Below are 17,997 nucleotides of genomic sequence, written 5' to 3' on the forward strand. Positions count from 1 at the left end.
CGTTCTGCCCACTGGGGAAAAAGTAGGGGAGGGAGATTACATACACTGCATAACAAAATTTCACCTTACATTAACCACTCCAAATATCCCGCTTTTATAAGCGGGGACATACACTCACCAGCCACTTTATTACGTACACCTGTTCAATTGCTTGGTAAAACAAATTGCTAATCAGCCAACCAAATGGCAGCAACTCAATGCATTTAGGCATCTAGACGTGGTGAAGACAACTTGCTGAAGTTCTCCTGTCAGCTAAGAACATAAAATAGAGACTACAGGCTCACCAAAATTGGACATTTTGGTCTATGCATCTAGATGTGGTGAAGACGACTTGCTGAAGTTCTCCTGTCAGCTAAGAACATAAAATGGAGGCTACGGGCTCACCAAAATTGGACAATAGAAGATTGAAAAAACGTTGCCGGGTCTGATGAGTCTCGATTTCCCTAGAGATGGTTGTACGTGAAAATCCCAGTAGATCAGCAGTTTTTGAAATACTCAAACCAGACTGTCTGGCACCAGCAACCATGCCATGTTCAAAATCACTTAAATCCCTTTTCTTCCCCATTGCTGCCATGTGATTGGCTGATCAGCAATTTGTGTTACCATGCAAGTGAACAGGTGTACCTAATAAAATGGCCAGTGAGTGTATATTCCCTGTCGTGTGCTAGGCATTCTCCCCATTGTGTTTCATCCTCACAGCAATACTTCCCACTGTCCAGCAGTATCACCACATATAAAGCTGTTGGTTAGCAACAGCAGAGTGTAGCCTCTTCTTTAATGGTACAGGTAACAGAACTAATCAAAATTAATATGAGCCCCAACACACAGAAAAGGTGCCAGTGACTGCAGTCTACATTGTTCATTTGGGGTAAAGAAATGCGAGGTTTACCTCCAAAGAGGCAGAATCACTTAAGGTGCTGATTTTGCAGCACTAGGGGTAATATTTGGAAATAAAGTGTCCACCACTGCGGTATCTCCTGGTGATCATTTTAGGAAAACCTGCGTGCCAATGAGATACAGCCTCGGAATAGGGTAATTGAAACAGGGATATTATTCCATTTCTCCGGAAGAGCAGACCCTTGTAGTAAACTGATAAGGGTACAAATGACTCATGTACTCGGTCATATACCCTTTCCCTACTTTGTGGGCCACAGACAGTACATTAATGGGCCTAACAACAAAGGCAGCCCAGTTTATTGGTGGCTTACACATTACATTACTTTGATGCTAATGTATTTTACGTATTCAGTTCTTAAGTACCATGAAGTTCAAGTGTATCATATATTGTATGTATGAATAATTAGGTCAAAGTCTTTTCATAACTTCTCTGTTCTAATAATAGTCTCACCATTTTCATTGATTGCATTAAATATCAACAAAGCACTATATGAGAAAACTCTACCTGCTATGCCATTCTCTTACAACAATCACCAAAGTAGGATCACTCTGAGAATATGCTTTGTATGAGTACAGAACAACTTGACAACAGACATTCGTGACTGGATTGCTGAGTCTAACACATTGCCTGGAAACTGCTGCACTTACCTGATTGTATTCTTTAGAGCTATTGAAATAAGAAGCTGGAAAGTGATTTTGACCCTCACAAATGTACTTATCTGGCAGCAGACAACGGGACAGTGTTTTCTAACATTTGTAGCATTATACTTAGTGGAAATGTATGTGGTGTCATGCAAAGCTGCCTATCCAACTTTTCCTTATTTTATTTTGCAAAATAAATCTATTATGGCATCCATAAGGAGTGCTGAATACTATTAAGTTATTGAACAGGATCATAAACATGCTTCTTAAAGTGTTACTAAACCCAGGACCCTGCATTCACTCTATCTGGTATCCCACAGTACACACAACATGGAAATGCAATTATTTTATTTTAAACTGCTAAATACCTTTTCTCATCAGCAGTTAGAGCAGTCTTGTGACTTCAGCAGAGCACTGGTTAAAGCTTAGAGGAGGAGTTTTCATTCTGCTCTAGGAGGATGTGAAACCCCTGACCCTCTGTCTGTACAGTACTGATTGGCCCTGTGCTGATCCCATGCACCCTCCCAACGAAAAAAAAAAAACCTCTCTAGCAATACACACCAAACTGAGCATGTGCATGTGACCATGGGTTCAGTCTGCATCAGGTGGACATTTCAACAAGAGGAGGGGCAGAGAAGAAAGGATCAAACTGCCTTTTTACACAGTGCAGAGGATTAACCCCTTAGGTTCCACAGTGCGTATATCAAGCATGCTTCACTGCATATATAGACTGATTTTACTGTTGTGGGTTTAGTAACACTTTAAGGCTCCATTCATACTTGTACAATTCCAAAGTGGCACAACTTTGGAGTGCAACTTGAAAATGACTTGTTGTCCTTCTGCAAAGTCTACCCACTGTTGAACCACTGTTGCATGTAAAACATTCAGGTACAACTTTCTTACAACTTTTGAGGGTTAACATTGAAGTCTATGGCCCTCAAGTTGCATGAAAGTTGGACCAAAGTATTGCATGAACTACTTTGAAGTTGCTACAAATTTAAGTCGCACATATCAATGGATATCATTGGAAAACATGGGGTATGACTTGTCATGTGACTTTGGTGTCCAAAGTCGCATGACAAGTCACACAGGTGTGAATGGGATGTAAAGGATGGCTGTACTTTATTGAAAACTGCAGGTCAACAAATAATTAAATGTGACCTCATAAGAGCTCAATGCCTGTGTTAACCAATAAAAGCCCAGCACACTGCACTACGACTGTGTGCATTACATGCGGTTGCAGTGCTATCCTATTCACTTTAATAGGTCACCTTTGACAGGAGTACTGCTAGCTGAATGTGAATTGTATACATTTTGCCGCAAATCGAGCATGCGTACTAACATTACTGCTGGCAATGGTAGCTGTGGCTCAGCGGTCCACGTGGGGAGAATATGGCGTGGTTCTCGGTTGCTACAGATGTTAATCCTCCAGGAGGAAGGAACCACCTACACAGGGATGAAGATGATTGGGATAAGTCATAAAGAGTACTGACTATAATGACCCATACAGGCCTTGCAGTGTGATTGAGAATTTTCATCAATGGAGCTACAAAGTTACATTTATTTTTTTGTAAGATGCTCTGTTCTGTCATGCCTCTGCAATTTTCTAGAAAAGTGTTTATCCTATAAAGTTGACCTGTGTGGTCATAAAAAATTAAAGAAACAGCACTCTGTGTCCCCAGTGGCATTGGCAGCCTTAATGAATGCACAAAGCACAGCAGGGCGTGAGGGAATGTCTCATCTCCAATCTGCAGCGCTAAGGAGACATAGCATAGAACAGAAGGAAAGAATGAACTGACAGCAATCCAAGGGATCCTATTAGGAGTCAGGCAGAACAAAATTATTACAGAAGGACCCATGAGAGGACACTCCTTATTCACAGGATGTCATAGCTGAGCAAAGCTAAACCTGTAAACCAAGGTTCTTCTTTCAGGGAACAGTAGATTCCAGTAATCACTAAGCAGCTCTTCCCATTCCAGCAATTAAAAGAAGTCCAGTATGTATGTAATAACAAAGACCTGACATTTACCTGTGAAGCGAGAACAATGGAAGGAGCCAGGGCATTAACACAGGAGAAGTGCTCTGCTGCATCTAATTGGGAATTATATGCCAAAAGGTATTTTTTATATTTGGCTGCTTTGTCACATGATGTGAGATCTTCCAGCTGACCTCTGTCTTGCTGATTTATTGCAATTCAAAGTACAGGCGTACCTCGGTTTACAAATTTAATGCGTTCTCCGGGACGTTTCGTATTGCGAAAAATTCGTAAACAAAAACGCGATTTCCCATAGGAATGCATTGAAGACCAATTAATCCATTCTGGAGGCCAGAAAAAAGTAAAAAAAAAGTATTTTATCTGTTCAAAACTCTTTATAAAATGCACTTAAAAGGCGTAAATACTGTACAGGGACATGATTAAAAATTTCCAGAATGGATCCAAAACCGCTCCAACACCTCCACACTCGACGCAACATGCTACCCACAGACTCCAGCATGCATGGGGCTGGCACTATAAACCTCCCAGCCGCAAATTCATCCTGGGGAAACTTGCTTCGTATTGCGAAAAAATTTTGTAAATGCATTGAAAACCAATTAATCCATTCTGAAGGTCAGGAAAAAGTAAAAAAAAAGTCTTAGCTGTTCAAAACTCTTTTAACAGTGCACTTTAAAGGCACGGGGCCGGCACTATAAACCTCCCAGGTGCAATGCATCCTGAGGAAACTTGCTTCATATTACGAAAAAAATGTTTAAACCGAGGCATAATTTTCAATGGATTTTCATTCGTAAGCTGAAAATTACGTTAACCGAGGCGTTCGTAAACCGAGGTACGGTTGTACATTTAAAGTCAATACATTTGGATAGAGTGGGGGAGGTGTTTTTTTTTTTTTTTTTTACTTCTGTCTGTGTCCCCACTGGAGAAATCCACTTTCCATATTCGTCCTTTAACTGGGAGTTAAAATGAATGGAAATCCAGAATGTTAAAGTTGTTACCAGAACAGATGGGGAAAATGGGGATGACTAATCCAGGGATTAAGGGTTTCGCCTCACTTGCGTGAAGAAGTGCCAAAATATTCATGTCTGGTTTATATTGCATAAGGTATAGATGTTACAATAAATAGCAGTTCAAAAGTGTTTATTTTGGCATCAAAATAAAACAAAAAATCAGACCAATGGCTTTTGGGGGTTTCAAAATGCCACCACTTTCAGGCCTCAAAATTCTGTTAAAAATGGGATGACAGACTCAAATGTGTTAAAAAAAAAGTTCAAAAGTAGAAGTGCAGGCTTCAGCAGGTGGTTGCTACAGCCAGTCTTGTTGTAGGCTACAGCAACAGGCTGCTAAACCTGTATATACTGATGTGGTGCTCTACTACCTTTCTGCAACATTTCCTGGATTTCATCTGAAGAGCCCTGTAGAGGCCCCTATACATGAAAGACCTGCCTAATCGGAGTTACTGTACGGCACACAATAGACTCTGGATTCCACACCTTTCACTTATACCTTCCAGGTTTTTGTTGATAACTGTCCCTGCTCTCCACTGTGGAGATTCACTCTCTCTATTTTTCCTGGTGACCATTATCAAAATCCCAAATTTTACTGGAGGAGAAATCTTCCGATGAGAATACCTTTTTCAGTGACAACTGGCTAAGCCAGCAAATAGAATTTTTTTGGGTTTTCTTTCCATTCAACCAGTTGGTTGAACAGAAAAAAATGGACTTGATTCCCCCATCCACATGTTTGAGGCGGATGGGGAAATACTTCCACTGTGCCTTTATATTTTGATGGCGGGAAATACACTGATCAGCACTGCTGGCTATAGCCCGTGGCGCTGATGGAGTGGAAATGTTCCAACATTGCAGTTGTACAGACGAACGGTAGGTCAACTTCTGTACATTCACACTGCCCCTACATTGATTGACATTGTTTCCTGGTTCAGCAGGGTCCATGTATGGAAAGCTCTCCCCACTTTGAACAGATTTCCTCTTACTTCATGTTGTGTCTCCAAGACAGAGAGTGAAGGAAAAGCTTCCTAATTGGACACAGACTGCAAAAAACCTGATGGGGGTTTTAATCATCCCTTACTCTACATTATATGTGTCAAGCACAACGCTTGTGGGCTGAATGCAGCCCACCAGACTATTTCATGTGACCTCACAGCTCTCATGCAGCTGTAACATCCCCTTGTCACTGCCCCCACCTTGTCTCAGCAGTTGGCAGCAGAGAGGACAGAACTCCTCTGCCAGATTCTATGCTTCTCCTTGCAGCTGCAGAGAGGCTTGTCGCTGCTACCCTTCCCTCCCCTCCTGGTCTTAGCAGTCAACAAGCAGAACTCCACCAGATCCTGTGATTCTTTCAACCGCATAGGAGCTTGTCTCTGCTACCCCCCCCAATCCTGGTCTCAGCAGAAAGACAGACAGAACTCCTCATACAGATCCTGTGCCTCTCTGTGCAGCTGAGCAGCACTCCCTCGTCTCCGCCCCATCATATGGACACAGCGGTATGACGTCAATACGCAATTTCCTAGGGAGGAGCCTGCATATTGACGTCACGCCACCATGTCCGTATGATGCTTCAGCGGCCATCTTTGTGAGTGGTTTCCATGTTATTTGCTTACTCCACATGGATGTTTTACGAATCCTTTAATAAAATACTATTAGCCGATTTCTCTCTGGGATCTTTTGTGAGCTTATCCTTCGGGATCCCTGCCTGGTTCTTCTTGAGGATTGTTTGCCGAATTGAAGATACCCCTCCATTCTGATATATCTAAATTTCATGGTCCTGTGTCTGATTGCAACATAGCCTGACCTGCCTGTGGAGGAGTGTGCTTTATTGCTGTATTTGCGTATTATAATATGAGCTTCTGGTGAGTGCATATAAAGGAATCTTTTTCATGGATTCACCATCACTGGAAGTCACCAATTATTCACAGATTCATTCATGATTGGACTTTATCTGTTATTGTTATTTATGTACCCATTCCACTACAGTCACTAATTTCATCATCACCTTTACACTGACCTTTTAGTGTCATGTTATTCTTACCATGTTCATTGCCTAACAGTTCCTTTTGAATTATTGAGATATATATATATATATATATATATATATATATATATAAAAATATATTTATATATTCTTCTCACCATAGAGCTGATTAGAGCGCCTCACTGTGATCATATTGGGTATTGCTGTCTATTCCATTATTTTTGTCATTCAGATATATGTTCACTATATGCATTTATATATAATTTACTGGCTCATATCATAAGCGCTGCACATTTTCTGTATTTATTATTACTGAGGATACCAAGTCCTTTAGTGCTAGCAGCTTACTTATACATAATCATCTTCTCTGAGCGCTCACTGACTTTCTATACAGTCTTACGGATACAACCGGCCCTTTAAAAGCAACTATAATGCTGATGAGGCCCGCAATGAAATGGAGTTTGACACCCCTGCTCTACAGACAACCAAAATAAGAAGAAAACATTATTAGTTCTTTAGTTACAATAACTCTTTTAAAAATTGAACTGAGAGCAATAGTAATAGCTTTAATAGTCCCGTATACATAGAACCACAAATGTTTGCTATGTTGAACTGAACTATGAAACTTCAACCAACAAACTGAACTGGTTTGCACTGCTGCAGTGAAAGTTCAATTACCTTTCCTAATTCAGCAATTATTATCCCCCACTATGTTGCTCCTGAGTGAGGAATGCATGCAAAGATCATTACGGTTTCTATTAACCCTGTAATCACTACATGCATGTTTTTAAAAGAGCACAGCAGTGCACAATTTTCATGCAATTGTTGTTGCCAAGTTAGCAGACCATCATTCTTCATTAGAAAGTGACCTGTCACCTAGGTCAACCTGAAGCTGGTAGTCTGCCAAATGGAGTGTCACTGCTGTCAAAACTCAATGCGTTCTGGAAAGTCAGCCAACATTCCATCCACATAGTTTTAAAATATCCCTCTCACTAATGATGCCCTGTTATTTTCGGGCTTCATTATTTTTTTTTTTTTTTTTTTTGAGAAGCTGCACTAGTCCCATCTATCAATACGCAACAATTGAGCTGGCGATGAAACCAGCAAGAACATTTTTGGTGTTCTATTTGAAAGCGATGAAAGAGACGAGAAATAGGTAAAAGGATCTGAAATCAGCAGAATGAAGTCTTTCACTTAGTGCAGCTATTGACAGAGTACAATGCTCAACTGAGCACTAAAGTGGGCAGAAAATAATTCTTAACACTTTCACCACTGACAAGCCTAATCCTCTTAACAAACTGGTCAAAACAACAAGATATTGTGATCAGCAAGCAGAGGCAATGAGAATGGTCACCCCAAGCTTGATGTCAGTAGTATTACTGGGCAGTTCTAACAGAAGGACTTGAAAAAGGGCACGGGTGCAAATTAACTATAGGTCTACCAAGGAAGAAAGTTTACCAGCAAGTGGCAAACAGCTAAATACACAGCTAAAACACATATAAGGGAATGTTATACCAGCCAATGGGTTGGTAATTCAGTTCAGCAGGTCCTGATATTAACAAATCCAGCCCAGGAAAGTTGGTGACCTCACATTTCTCAACTACAGTTAGGCTGATGCCAGATACTGTACATGATTTTGTAGCGGAGATTCATCACTGCTAAATTCGCTAATGCCAGTGATGCAGCTAGCAATTCAATTGTTACAGTTGCAAATGATCGTGCTACAGCACTGGGGTTTGCTCTGCTACAAATCACTCTTTTTCAGTGATTTGAGAAACATTTCATACAGACTAAGAGTGTTTGCCTTTAGTGATTTTGCCGCTGTCATGATATGTTACTGGATCTCAGAGTTAACAATTCCAAAAGAAAAACATTATAGATTTCTGAGCAAGATATCACTATAAACAAAATAGAGGTAATCGCCATGAAAAAAAAATCGTCCCTCTGACGTCAGTCTTAAAGTGGTATTAAAGTGATTGTAAATGCTCAATTTTCAATTTTTATAAAAATAATAAGCATGTTATAATTAAGTCTTCTGGGGTCCCCCGCCAGCGCTCCTTGAAAGCCACTTGTTGTGGTGGCACTCGTACAGGCTTGTTCCGGTTTGTCAACAGACATACTGTGCATGACTTAGCCCCACCCCTCCTCACTGGCTGTGACTGTCAATGGCTCCTGCTACTGTCTCTGGGCCAATAAGGAGGGAGATAGCCAACAGAGCCACTGCCCTCATGCACATTGCTGGATTTGGATTGGGATCAAGTAAGGGGGGTCTGTGTGGGGAGAAGCATGCAGAAGGTTTTTTACCTTAATCCATAGAATGCATTAAGGTAAAGAACAAAACTTCTGCTTTTACAACCACTTTAAGCCCCAAAGCAAACATGTATTATATTGTAGCTTACAAATTATTAGATGTGATAGCTGTATTGGTTTTCTTAGGCTCTCTTTTATTTTCACCTGGTGATCTGGCCAGTAAGTCTGTTGTTTTTCAGCAGAACAAGCTGTCTTCCAGATCTAGCAGTTAGAGGGTTGAGACAAACCATTTACCACTGACATGGGTACTTACAATGATAAGCTTTTATTTAAATAAAACCTTTATTCCAAAAGGAAAACTGTTTGCTGTAACTGCTTATAAAGTATTAGCTGGAGTTTAGCTTCAGTTTGTTAGTGTATCTAAATCTGCTAGTACATCCAACACCCCATACCTTCTGATCACCTTGTGATATCTTTCACAGTGCTCCCTCACTGCTTCTTCTGCTGTGGCTGCTCTTCGATGTATGTGGGAGCATGTGACTTCCACCCATGATGCAGTGTTTGGATCTACAGTGGCGAAAATAATTATTGATCCCCTGCAGATTTTGTAAGTTTGTCCACTTACAAAGAAATGAAGGGTCTATAATTTTTATCATAGGTGTATTTTAAATGATGGAGACAGAATATCAACCAAAAATCCAGAAAGAACACATGATACAACTGTTATAATTTGAGTTGCAGTTCAGTAAGTAAAATAAGTATTGGATCCCCTACCAACCAACAATAATTGTGGCTCCCACAGACTGGCTATGTGCTCATGTGATACACAGATTAGTCCTGTCAATTTAAGAAGGTGCTCCTAATGACAACTTGTTATGTGTACAAAAGACACCTGTCCACAGAATCTTTCTTCCATTCAAACCTCACCATCATTATGGGCAAGACCAAAGAGCTGTCATAAGACATAAGGGACAAGATTGTAGACCTGCACAAGGCTGCAATGGGCTACAAGACCATCAGCAAGAAGCTTAGAGAGGAGACAACTGTTTATTGTAATTATTCGCAAATTGGAGAAATACAAAATAACCATCATTCACCCTCATTCTGAAGCTCCATGCAAGATTTTGCCTCATGGGGTAAGGATGATCATGAGAAAAGTGAGGGATCAGCCCAGAACTACACGGGAGGAGCTTACAAATGATCTCAAGGCAGTTGCGACCACAGTCACCAAACAAACCATTGGTAACACAATACGTAGCCATGGATTGAAATCCTGCAGTGCCCACAAGGTCCCCCTCCTCAAGAAGGCACAAGTACAGGCCCATCTGAAGTTAGCCAGTAAACATCTAAATTATTCAGAGAAGGATTGGAAGAAAGTGCTGTGGACAGATAAGACAAAAAATTTAGCTCTTTGGCATTAACTTGACTCGCCTTGTTTGGAGGAAGAAAATTCTGACTATGACCCTAAGAACACCATTCCTACAGTCAAGCACGGAGGTGGAAACATTATGCTATGGGGCTGTTTCTCTGCTAAAGGTACAGGCTGACTTTGCTGCATTGAGGGGTCAATGGACGGGGCCATGCATTGTAAAATATCGGAGAACTTTTTTCCCTCAGCCAGAACACTGAAGATGGGTCGTGGATGGGTCTTCAAGCATGACAATAACTCAAAACACACGGCCAAGGCAACAAAACAGTGGCTCAAGAAGAAGCACATGAAGGTCATGGAGTGGCCTAGCCAGCCTCCACACCTTAATCCTATAGAAAAGTTATAGAGGGAGATAAAACTTGGCGACAGCCAAGAAACCTTAAGGATTTAGAGAAGATCTGTAAAGAAGAGTGGACCATAATCCCTCCTGAGGTGTGCAAACCTGGTAACCAACTACAAGAAATGTCTTACCTCTGTGCTTGCCAACAAGTTTTCCCACCAAGTACTAAGTCGTATTTTGCTTGGGGATCAAATACTTACTTTACTCACTGAACTGCAACTCAATTTATAACATTTGGATCATGTGTTTTTACTGGATTTTTAGTTGACATTCTGTCTCTATTATTTAAAATATACCTATGATAAAAATGATAGACCCTTCATTTCTTTGTAAGTGGGCAAACCTACACAATCTGCAGGAGATCATATATTTTTTTTCCCCCACTGTAGCAGCCAACTGTCAGAACCTAGCACTGTAACATGACCGGGTTAAGTCCTCACTCTCTCTAAAAGCTCTCCATCCAACCTGACAGAGCTTTGCAAAGAATGGGCAAAATGTCACTCTCTAGATGTGCAAAGCTGGTAGAGACATACCCAATAAGACTTGCAGCTGTAATTGCAACGAAAGGAGGTTCTACAAAGTATTGACTCAGGGGGGCTGAATAAAAATGAACACCATACTTTTCAGATATTTATTTGTAAACAAATTTTAAAACCATTTATTATTTTCCTTCCACTTCACAATTATGTGCCACTTTGTGTTGGTCTATCACATAAAATCCCAATAAAATACATTTACGTTTTTGGGTGTAAGATGACAAAGTGTGGAAAAATTCTAGAGGTATGAATACTTTTTCAAGGCACTGTACATGTATTTCAACTTTGTATTTTCTCAGGACTAAAGGAATAATTATTTTATGTTAATATAAATATCCTCAAACTATACTGAAGCTTTTTGAAGGTTGTCGTTTTATCTGGATGAAAGGTAAAATAACTGTGTTACCCATGGCTACTAATCAGATACTCCTATTCTAAACTATTCTAGTAAAACTACAGCTGAAACTGAATTGACTGCTATCTAATTTTGGATTTTATAGTTTATTCTTTATTACATATAATTCTAAACTTAGCTCTGAGATCACAGGAATGGTGCCATACATTGTCAGCATGTCATGCACACCTCATTCAAGTGCATAGGAAGCCACAGGGCCTAAGAATGCATAAATAACACATTCATAAAGACACTTCTCCCCCCAACACTGCATTACATGATATTTCTTAAAATGGACTGTAAGACAGGAATAGACCAGTGGCATGCAGGAAACTAAAAATAGTCAAAAAAGGAGAATACAACTAAAGTAAACAGTAAACTTTTACAATTCATGAATCACTAATGCAATTTCCCACATAATTTTGTCAGATCTAAATTGGACAGATATTGGCTTTAGTAGCTTTCTGTACTATTTATAGACTTCAGCAACATTTGGCAGACAATGGACCCATCAAACATATAGTTCCGTTCATTTGATCACATTCATTATTTGCCTTTTAAAACATTGTTAGTATAACTGTATGCAGTCTCTCCCTATATTACATTCACACAAACAGTAAGGGTTATACCTGAAATTTTGAAATGGGGACTGACACATCAGTGTTAGACCATGTTGAGACTACATTGTGGTTTGAATGTGTGCAGATTTGAACTGTTAGAATTTGAAAAGGTTTGAACTTATATGGGGGACCATTCATCCTCCTCTTCATTTGTCCTGATGATCATTATCACTGAGACAGGAAACATTTTGAGTTGCCACTAAAACAGGAATGGGGGGGGGGGGTAATGTGTTCTGGTGACAACTGTCTAAGGGGATTTCCCTCTCTTTGGAGAGATATCCACTCACTTCCTGTTGTGTCTACAGTACAAGAAACTAAGGCAAATCTCCACAATGGGACTACATGACAAAGAAACCCTGACAGAGGTTTATCCATTCCCTATTCAATCCAAAACAAGCTATAACTAAAGGTGCAACAACTTTGTCTTATGCCCCATATTGAGCCCCATGTATGCAAACATCTAGGCCTTTGGAGAAGTGTTCTTTAATGTGCATACATTTCTGTTCTTGACCTCCATTTGATGTGCTCATATTTCTGTGCTTTCTGACCTCCATTTGATGTGCTCATATTTCTGTGCTCATATTTCTGTGCTTCTTGACTTCCATTTGATGTACTCGTATTTATGGGCTTCTTTACCTCCATTTGATGTGCTCGTATTTCTGTGTTCCTTGACCTCTCTGACCAGTCAACAGCATCCGCAATTCTGAGATTACTACTGATGTTGCCTGTAGCCTATGAACTCTCTGTACATGTTTTAGCAGGAGCATTTAAAAGAGAAGTGTGTATATATATATATATATATATATATATATATATCTCATTAATTTTTTAAAATCATACTTACCAAAGTAGATGAAGCATCGATCCCATGCTCCATCTGTCCCCCACCGCCTCTAAGGGTGAGAACTGAGTGATCAGACAATTGCCGATTGCTCAGTTCTGCTCTGCTCACCCCCCCCAGTGCTCACTAGAGTGCTGGGCTGTGGAGGGCGTGGAAGCAGCTGGCTCAGGCTCTCAGCAGATCACTGAGAGGCTGAGCCAGGTGCCAGTCCAGGCTGCTGGGTGTATCCTGACCATATGAGCGACGTCAGCTGAAAGTGGACTTCAGCTTGTTGTTATCTGAAAACAGGTCACAGAAGTGCGGAACAAACTGCACTCCTGTGATCCACAGGAGAAGTACAGCCAAATGCTCTTTGGCTGCACTTCTCCTTTAATAGAAGAATAATAAGCTGGACATTCTCTACAGATATTACTTTAACCGCCTCCCGCCTGCCATGTAGTAATATGATGGACGCAAGGTGGTTCCCTCGTTCTGGGAGGACGTCATATGATGTCCTCCCATTCTAACCGAGGCTGCGCTGCTCCCGGAGCGTGCAGCTCGGCGATCGGCGGTGCGCTGTGTCCCTTGCACACCCTTGGACACAGCGGATCACCAATCCACGGAAAGAGCCGAAGATGTCGGCTCGGTCATGTGATCAGCTGTGTCCAATCACAGCTGATCACATGTAAACAGAGAAATGCTGGTTATCGGCATTTCTCTCCTCACGAGCTGTCACGCTGACAGCTCGTGAGGAGAGGAGAGCCGGTAATCGGCATTCCTCGGAGGGGACATGTATACAGATCATCAGAGCACTGATCAATGTGCCCTGATGATCAGTGTAGCCCCAGCAGCGCCACCTGTCAGTGTCCATCAGTGCCAGCTCTCAGTGCTCATCCATGCCACCTGCCAGTGCCCATCAGTGCCACATTTCAGTGCCCATCAGTGCCACATATCAGTGCCCATCTGAGCTGCCTTTCAGTGTCACCCATCAGTGCCACCTATCAATGCCAGTAAGTGCCACTTATCAATGCTGCCAATCAGTGCCGCCTATCAGTGCCCGTCAGTGCCGCCTATCAGTGCCAGTCAGTGCTGCCTATCAGTGCCAGTCAGTGCCGCCTATCAGTGCCAGTCAGTGCCACCTATCAGTGCCATATGTGAGTGCTGCCTTTCAGTGCCCATCAGTGATGCCTGTCAATGCCCATCTGTGCCACCTACCAGTGCCTCCTCATCAGTGCCCATCAGTGCCACCTATCAGTGTCCATCAGTGCAGCCTCATTAGCGCACATCAGTGAAGGAGAAAAATCACTTATTTACAAAATTTTATAACAAAAACTAAGAAAAAACTTATTTTCAAAATTTTCAGTGGTTTTTGGTTTGTTTAAGAAAAAATAAAAATCCCAGAGGTGATTAAATACCACCAAAATAAAGCTCTATCTGTCACAAAAATATTATAAAAATTTGCTATGGGTACAGTGTTGCATGACCGTGCAATTGTCATTCAAAGTGTGAGAGCGCTGAAAGCTGGAAATTGGCCTGGGCAGGAAGGGGGTATAAGTGCCCTGTAGGCTAGTGGTCAATGGCACCATGGAGGTGCTTAGCTTGGAGGATCTGAGGCAGGTCTCTATCTGAGCCCAGGCCACACAGGTAATGTGGGTTGGTGCAGCAATAGTACTGTACAGCTTATGTGTATTAGGCTAGTTCTCAGTGGCGTCCCTAGGCAGGTGCCGGGGCTGCGCGCTGCACCGGGTGAACCTACCGCACGGGGTGACATCGGACCCGCTCCACGAAAAGGTAAGTTGTAAAGCAAGCCGACGATCCCCGCAGGATGGATCGGATCTGCGGATTGGGGAGCATAATGGATCGGAGTCTGATTCATTATGCTCAATCCGCAGATCCGAACCATTCTGCAGGGATCATCGGAGGGGGTGTCACCAAGTGTTATTGCACCGGGTGACACCAACCCTAGGGACGCCCCTGCTAGTTCTAATATAGAATATTCCCACTGGTAGATCTAATGACTACTCAAAGGTTCAATTCAGACAAGAGATTTTTTGAACTGACATCTAGCATTCCTCATGCGGTACTGGTGGCTTGTAAATGAATGAAATTTTCTTGGCATGACTGGTTTTTCCAAGTAAAAGGAGAAAAAAAATTCTCTAATCGTGATTTTTCTTACTTTCACACTTTTCTGCATGAGAAGATTCCAATCTGCTGGGTTGTATCACTATACCTTTTACACTCTTATTGTTTTCTTTGGCATAGTTGCCATTTATTTTTACAAACATATAATATTTAAAACTGTAGATGATTTTGAGGAGTTAGGGCTGCACAAAAAGTAATACAATGAAAAAGTGGTATGAGGATCATCATTGTCGAAATTTGTAAGAATCATCTAAAAGTGATAGACTTGTGTCTGTTTTTATATTTGCTAACTATGCAACTATCTTCATTACTTCAAACTTCCTGCATTCATGATAAAGCTAATGGGGTTTCATATCTTAAAGCAGACTAAGAGCATTAAAATATATCTAGTTCATTCCATTAGACATGATGATAGGAATTACAGACCAAGCTGACAGACAAAAATGGCTTTTCTAAAGCTGATTTTTACTTCCAGAGTACATATCATGATACCAACTGGTAGACGTGTTAAAGTGTCACACACATAAATGGATAAGCCACCATCTTTCTAAACACCTTCCATCAGGAGGATTAACAAAAAAGAGCTAACAGTACTCTTTTTATTCAACTCAGTCAAGTAAATCTTTAAATGAGTAGTTTTTGAACTACATTTTGCCAGAAATTCTATGAAATAAAACAAAATTCATTTTATAATCCTATCAGAGGTTGGAGGATTTACACTCCCCCATCAGCAATGTCCGTTGCAGTGATTAACATAGTCGAGCGGATTATAAACTGTTTGCCAGGGAACGTGATCACATTTACAGCTCAATAACCTATTTCTCTTTACACATTTGTATCTTAAAAACTAAACTTAAAAATACTCCTTAATTACATGTATCATTGTAGTCTTATATTTCACAATCCTTCCCTTCAAAAACATCCCAGAAGGAGGATAATAAGTGATATTTTTAAATAAAGTAGACATTTGTAATAAAGACAATAGGGCTGATTTATGAAAGCAAATGCGGATTTGTTTCCATCTTTCCTACAAGGAATTATATTGAAAGGTAACTACTTCAGATCTGGAAGATTTTACCAGTTCATGACTAGGCCTTTTTGTTTTATATATGGCAGTACGCTACTTTAACTGGTAATTGTATGGTCATGCAATGCTCTACCCAAACAAAATTTATATAATTTTTTTCACACAAATAGAGTTTTCTTTTGGTTGTATTGGATCACCACTGTTTTTTTTTTATTTGTGCAATAGAAATGAAAAAACACTGAAAATTAAAAAAAATATTTTTTAATTTCTGCTATAAAACATATCCAATAAAAAGAAATGAAAATTCTTTCTAAGGTTTCACCCAATATGGATTCTGCTACATGTCTTTGGAAAAAAAAAATCCCAATAAGTGTAAATTGATTGGTTTGTGTGAAAGTTATAGCGCCTACAAAGTATGGTATATATACTGGAATCTGGTTTTTTTACTAATAATGGCGTTTTTTTTACTAATAAGTACTAATAATACTAATAATGGCGGCAATCAGCGACTAATATTAGAACTGCGATAGTGCAGAAGGAAATTTGACACTGACACCGGAAGAAAATGACTAACTGCCACTGACATTACTAGTGACAAAAATACAGTGATCAGTGATAATACTATACACTGTCACTGCACTAAAGACACTGGCTCGGAAAGGGGTTAAAGGATAAGTTCACCTTTGGGAACATGTTACATGTTGCACCCGTTTTTTAGGGTGGAACATGTAACATGTTCCCATAGCAGCCGCCGCCCCCTCTCCCTCTGACAAATAGTACGGGGAGAAGTCTCCCCGTACTATCTGTCAAATTTGAAAACAGCGTGGCCATGCGGTGCTCGGCCCACACGGCCACATCATTATTCACAGACTTCCGTGAATTAATGAACTGCAAGTCCCAACAGCCTTACTGGCTGTGGGCTTGTAATTTTCAATCAACTACCACAGCGCTGTCTATTTAGACACCCCCTATAGAGGAGTGTCTAAAGCAATGAGAAGAAATAGTTTATCTGCATTTTTATATAGACTTAAAAAATGTACACAGAGTACACAGTAAGAGTGGTGTCCAAAGAAAAAAAAAAAAAAAGCTTATTTCCATTTGGATTGAAGTTTGTGTTAAAAAGCTGTATGTAAAATTATGCTTATTGTTGAAGCCCCAATATTTGATTGTGCAGTGCAGTGCAGTGCTAGTGATCTCTTATCCTTCTTTACCACTGTTCCCATCTGAGAACATTCATGTATACCTGTCACTAATCTGGGAAATGTAAACATAAATAAAAAAAAAAATGTATATTCAGATGCATGTGCATTTTGACAATGAAAAGTTGAGACTGACCCCATCTCTCCCAACCCCTTTTAATAATATAACAGACAGACTCAATAGTTAAGGGGCTTAGGATGTGAGAGTGGACAGAGGTCAAGCCTTGACTCTTTCAGCAAATGCTCATTTTGATATGTCCAGGGTCAAGACAGTTTTGCTTAATGAAATGTGGTTCTGTAAACATTTTCTTTATTGTATTCAGGATGTAAAAAACATTTTTAAATAATGTTAAAAATATATTTTTTTTTTGGTCAGGCAAATAAAAAGTATGGCTAATATTTTGTGTTCTCCTTTAAAGTCAACAGATGATGTTCTAACTCTCTTAATAAATCTTGCTACTTTAGCTTTCTGATTTGCTTTTTCCTTACAGAACTCAATAGCTCTAGCTGAATGTGTCATCAGACTGACTCCTCCCTTATCTAAGGCTCAGTCCAAAATTTCAGAAAAGCAAACCTTTAGGCAGGAAGAATCTACTCTGCTCTCTTTTTAGCTAACTTCCTAAAAATCCTGTATTGAATGTTTATTTGTTAAACAAAGATTCTATAAACTAGAGAAATTAAACAAAACATATGTACATCAATTTACAAAAACTTCAA

General features: G+C 40.3%; 1 protein-coding gene across 2 annotated transcripts in view; it reads right to left on the bottom strand.

The window, feature by feature from the left end:
- The window catches only part of SCFD2 (sec1 family domain containing 2), a 615,832-nt gene that overhangs the window by 3,833 nt on the left and 594,002 nt on the right, over window positions 1-17,997 (bottom strand). The gene's annotated exons all lie outside the window — the stretch shown is intronic.

The sequence above is a fragment of the Staurois parvus genome, unplaced genomic scaffold (genome assembly GCF_062004578.1).
Source record: "Staurois parvus isolate SC_StPar_1 unplaced genomic scaffold, SC_StPar_1.0 ptg000071l, whole genome shotgun sequence".
In the NCBI taxonomy this organism is placed as follows: Eukaryota; Metazoa; Chordata; class Amphibia; order Anura; family Ranidae; genus Staurois; species Staurois parvus.